Source organism: Molothrus aeneus, chromosome 4, assembly GCF_037042795.1.
Source record: "Molothrus aeneus isolate 106 chromosome 4, BPBGC_Maene_1.0, whole genome shotgun sequence".
NCBI classification, from domain to species: Eukaryota; Metazoa; Chordata; class Aves; order Passeriformes; family Icteridae; genus Molothrus; species Molothrus aeneus.
Genome location: NC_089649.1, coordinates 63,695,674 through 63,701,673, shown reverse-complemented (window position 1 = coordinate 63,701,673; position 6,000 = coordinate 63,695,674).

Below are 6,000 nucleotides of genomic sequence, written 5' to 3'. Positions count from 1 at the left end.
TAAAGGCAGATCATGCCCCAGTAGGTTTATAACCTAATGATAAATCAAAATATTGCAAATAGATATTAGCAGGTAGGAAAAATTTTAATGAGTGCCTCCAGTGCATCAGCAGCCTAATTGCTCCCAAATTACTTTTTTCTTATTATGAAATTCAGGTGAAAATCTCAGAAAATCAAGGTGAAATATCAGTCTGCAGAGTTCACCTAGTCTATCCCCTGCCAAAGGTAGAAACCTCCATATTTATGCCATTCCTACCTTTACCCAGACATATGGACTATGTTGCATTTACTACAGCTGAGCAACCAATCACAGAGTTTTATTCACTTTATTACTGCACACTTTCTCCTGATATTTAATATGAACTTTACATGCCAGAATTCATCATAGAATGAGAAACAGATTTTTCCATTATTCTCGACAGCAACTTTTTGCAAGTCCTATAATGGCTTGAGTTGGAAGGGACCTTCAAGATTAAATAGTTTCAGGCCCCCTGCCATGGGCAGGGACAGCTTCCATGAGACCAGGTTGTTCAAAACCCCTTTCAGCTTGGTCATGAACACCACCAGGGCTGGAGGATCCATACTTCTCTGGGCAGCCTGTACAAGTGCCTCATCACCTCAAAGTCAAGAACTCCCTAATATCTAATCTAAACCTGCCCTCTGTCAGTGTAAAGCCATTCCCTCTTGTCCTGCCACCCTGCTCCCTTGTCAAAAATCTCTCTCTACCTCCCTTACAGGTCTTTTTAGGCACTGGAAGGTGCTCTTAGGTCCCCCCAGAGCATCTTTTGAGGCTGAATCCAGCCCTCTGAGCGCCTTCATGGCCTCCTCTGAACTCACCCCAACAGGTCCATGTCCTTCTTGCCCTGGGGGCCCCAGAGCGGGATGCAGTACTCCAGAAGGGTACATTTAATAAATTACCAGAGTCATACAGCATCATACAGCTCATGCACCGTTTGTCACACTCACAAAGATGTAAAGGACTTTCACACATTTGTTTTAATTTGGGAACTGAATACTTTCAGAAGTCATTCTCAGAAGGAAAGGTAAGACCCCAAAGGAACCCCAAACCTTTGGAATGATATAATTGAGTAAAGCTTTCACCTCCCTTACTGTGTTAGTGTGACTGGGGTAAGCTGTCTTACCAGAGCACATTAAGAAATCTTTTGAATCTGGATAAAATATGAAATATGTCTTATCATGCATTATGATCAGGAAACCAAACTGCCTGGAGTTACCTTAAAATACTCCTATGCACCTTCATCAATCTTATTTTGGAAGTATTATACCATTTTTCAAAATTTCTGAGCTTTGGTTTGGGTATCAGTTAGGTCTAGAATCTCATCCATTTTCTCTGTAAACAAATTATTGTGACCAATGGCAAATTCTGCACTAGAGACACTCAAAAAAGTATTTTGGTCTTATTAGAAATGACTGAGTCCATGGCAGGCACAAGTGTTAAAACACAAAAAAATTGATGTGAATTAGCACACCCAGCCATACTAAAAACCACTTGCTTGGAACAATGAACAGTTCAGGAATAACAGTGCTTCAAACAAGGAATCCAGGAAAATGAATAAAAAGTATTCCATTAATTTATGTGAGCTTTTCATAAGTGTTCAGGGTGTTAGAGTTGCAAACCACTCAACAGAGTTCTAGCCAGCCCCTTGTTCATGGAGATAAATCTACGGCTGTTTCCTTAAAGCAAAGACCTTTCTCCTTTATTTGCTGCTGGAGGGCAGTGAGTGCTGGGTGCTGCCCCAGCCCAGCCCGGGGGGTTTGAGCTGTGCAGCTGCTGCCTGCACTTGGCTCCTCTTCCCATTTCACCATTGCTCAGCACATCTATTTGGAGCAGAACTAAAGTGTCTGCTCTCCAAGTGAACCCAGAGGAATGCAGAGGGAATGAAAGGGCCAGCAGGGCTCCACTCTGAGCAGTGACTGTGCAGTGCTTGAGGCTGTTTGCTCTGACTTTCTCCCATAACTTCTATAATGAATTTATTTGGTTTTTAGCTTCTCAAAGAGTTGGGGGTGGGGCAGTGTGATCTGTGGGTGTTCACTTGTGATGGAGGGAGTTGTATAGAAAACTTTTTTTCATATGTAATTCCTTCACTTCAGAACATTGATTTCCATTAATCATCCATTTCTCCTCCTCTCAGCTTCTTCCACTAGGGTTTTCCTTCCAGTCTCCCAGTTTACCAGACTAACTCATGGCTAAATCCTAAAACTAATTTTTCCATCTTATCTCCTTTTCCTCATTTCACTCCTCTGTCCTTCGAATGATGGGTTCAAAGGAAATACTGTAATCCAAAGAAGTTGTTTTAACTTTTTGGAGGATCTATCTTCTTGTTTACACACCTCATTGCAATTCCTGTCTGCCTTCTGGGCTGCCTGTACTGGATGTACCACCATATACCACTGATTCCTTGGATCCTTCAGAAGAGTTTGTTTATTTAGGCTATTTTGTTGCAGCTGAATTCATTTATCAAAGACAAATACTAACCCATAGATTAACATTTGTTAAGAATTTCCTGGGCCTGACTGATAAAATGATTAAGGAAAAGAAAAGATGTTTCATGATGCTACAGAAAATGCAAATGTTAATTTTAGTAGATCTAAGATCTAAAGCTGAAATGAAATAACATTTTAGATGGCCAAATTGAATGAACTGAAAAATGCACCATCCGGAAAACATTCCATCTGACTCCCAATTGACATCTTAACTAAATAATTTTAGTAAACAAATAAGAGACAGAATTGAAAAGAAACAGATTGAAAGGGAATGAAAATATCCCCATATTTTTATGAGGTACAGCTGATATCAGAGAAAAGCCATAATTACTAAGCAAATCTCTCATATTCATCAAATGACTGGAAGATCTGGCAAAACAATTCTTGATATTCCCCAAGTATCTTCCACGCTGCCATAGAAGGGGGATATTTTCCATGCTTGGGCAGTTATTTTGTTGCCACTCTGATTTTTCTGATCCTCTGATGAGCTAACTGCTTTGCAAACACTGTGATTCCAAAATCCTTCAGAGTTAAAGAAACAAAAAGAAGGCCCACTTTGACATCCCAGTGGAACTTTCTGTGATTGCAATGAATTCTTGAAAAAGCCCCACTGCCTGTCCTCATTTCCCAATGCCAGCACCTTGTCAATGTGCAAGCCATGGATTTCCATGGCCCCTTACAGCAGGGTCATCCACTGCATGCACTGGGATTGACCATGCAGTCTGTGTCCATGAAATGATTTTGGTTAATTTTACACTAGCTAAAGCAATTTTCTGTAACTTCAAGCTTTGTTTCATTATTTGAAAAATTGGGTACTATTGACTACAGGCTGGCAGATAACCTGTTGACATTATTAGCTGCCTTTTTTGTGAAACTGGTGACATCTTTCTCTGTTGAGGCTGAGATTCTTTACAATTTAAGTTTTCCTCAGAAGGGAAAAGGGATTTTTCTCTCTGTCCCTAAACTGCTCATCTCTGCCCTGACAATTCTTATTCCCTTTACAAATATATATATATATATATATGTATGTTTGTGTAAAAGACAATGCTTGACGAAGAGAGTGGATAATTGTCTTAGTCTGGCATGAAGGGTGGTGTAAAGTACCTGGTTTTCACCTGGGATAATGCACACCATTTAGGGAGTTTTCTTTCCGGAAGTTAATGGATGTAGCTGAGTCACTTCATATCAATTTATTTCTAGTTCTCTTGTAAACAGTTTAGAGCAAAAGCAAGCTCTGTATTCTGGGGTTTGTCCTAAGATCCTGAAGACCTGATCTGCTGGTACTGCAATGGAAAAGTTTCTCTCTCTCTCCCACAGTCACACCTACAGCATCACAGCCCAGTGGAAGCTCCCCTGAAAGCTTTTGTCAAGCAGGTTATTTTTCCTCGGAGGGAAATTCCAGCCAGACCTTGTGGCAGCAGAGACCAGCTCTGCCTCTGCCTGGGCACACACCCACACCCACACAGCTGGATCCCACAGCTGGATCCCACAGCTGGATCACACAGCTGGATCCCACAGCTGGATCATTCCAGCCTGGAGCTGCTCCCTGCCCTGCTGAGCCCCATTCCTGTGGGAATTGCAGCAAGGGTTGCTGATGGAGCACAGGAGCCAAAAGGGGCAGAGCTCCAGAGGGAGAGTGAGAGAGCACAGGAGGAATAAAGAACAATTCTTCAACAGGAAGGGTTTGGCTGCTCCCTTCAACATCAACCCATGTGCAATATATTCTGCTCTTGGCTGCTTTAGTAGCCCAATACATCAAACCTATCAACCTTTGCTTTTATTGGAGATCTTTGCTAGAATTATTCTGTTTAATTATATTTTTAATGCTTGACCACTGAGAAGGATGAAAAGAACAAGTTCACTGTCTCTCACTGCCTTCCTCAATGAAGCCAATGAAGACTTTTTCCATTTTTATGGTTTAAAAATTACTTAATAAATCTTTATAGACTGAGGAACAGTAAAAGCTCTAGCTCTCTTTTAGGCAGGAAAAAAACCTCACATATATGAGGATAAATTATTGAGTTTAATACATCTCACTTCTCACTAAATAATGTTAGAACACTATTCAGGGAAATATTGGAATAAAAATGAATGGAGACTCATTATAATATTACATACAATTTTTCTGATATATTTAATCATCTTTATGCCTTCCACAGGAGGAAATAAAAAGAAGTTCAAGGGGGGAATCTTGATGACAGGTAAGTGGTAGGACAAAACCATGTTTCTACCCTGAGTCTTTGGTAGACAGATTTAGTGCTAACATATACGTCTTTCAATTTATCCTATGCATAGCAAAGATATTTTTAAAATAAGATATTAAGGTGACAATGTGCCAAGGAAGAGGCAATTTTTTTGTAGTGACTTCTGACAGATTGACTGCAATATGCTTTGCTAGAAGAGCATAGTTAAGAATCAAATATTCACAAAAAAATTACAATAATTTATATTTGGATTTAGTGAACATCCCTCCATTTTAGGTGCAAAGACAAAATCATTACATTTTCTAGTGTAGTACCTGCTGGAATAGCCATGGTTACTGAGATTATTGATATATGTGATCTCATTTTGATGCTTATTAACTAATTTTTAAGTATTTTTAAAGAACTTGATCTTTTTTTGAGAGGCTTTTTCAATAGATTTTGGTGAACAAGATAAAGTAAAAACTGCCTCTTTGCTTTTTCAGGCAATTTCAACTTCAATGAGAATCAGAAAAATGCCACAGTTAATTTCTACACACTGATGATACCATTCCTCCTTCCTGAGAGAGCATGTGCATTTTCACAGCCACATCCAATTGCACACAGACTATGTTTTGGATTTGGGTTTTTTTGGAAAAAAAAAAAAAGGAAATGAATGGAAAGGAGGCAGGGAATTCTCCTCTGCTCATCCCTTGTCAGACTTCTACAGGTGAAAACCCCTGGGCAAGGAGAGGAAGGTGATTTTCAGATCCCTAGCTGAAAGCAAAAAGCAGCTTAGCCAGGGGACTAAAGGCAAGGAAGCAAATCTTTCTAAGTAACATCTGGGGAGGCCAAAGGAGAAGATGTCTGGAAGTCACTTCTTACATTAGGATCCCTGCATTAAAAAATCCATTAAAAGTCTTTGAGGCAGGGAACAGAACTGAAAATAGCACCTTTTCTCCAGATGACAGGCAACAAATGGTTACTGGTCTGACAGAAAAGTATTTACCTAAAAAGAAACCTCTGCCAGAGAATCAGGGCACCAGGTACCTCAAAACCTCAAAGTAAAGCCAGAAATAAATTGGCAATCATTGATTTTAACTAATAAAATCCAAAATCTATTTACATTCTACCATCCTTTAGAGGTAAGCTGATTTAGAAAAATACTCCTGATAGAAAATCAACAATACTCCTGTGGTCTGCAGGAAAATGTTTCCACAATGTTCTGAAGGAAATCATTGAAATAAAACTTCTTTATATAACCAGAACAAATATGTTTGAATGTTTCAAAGAAGAATGATATATTCTGGACTTGA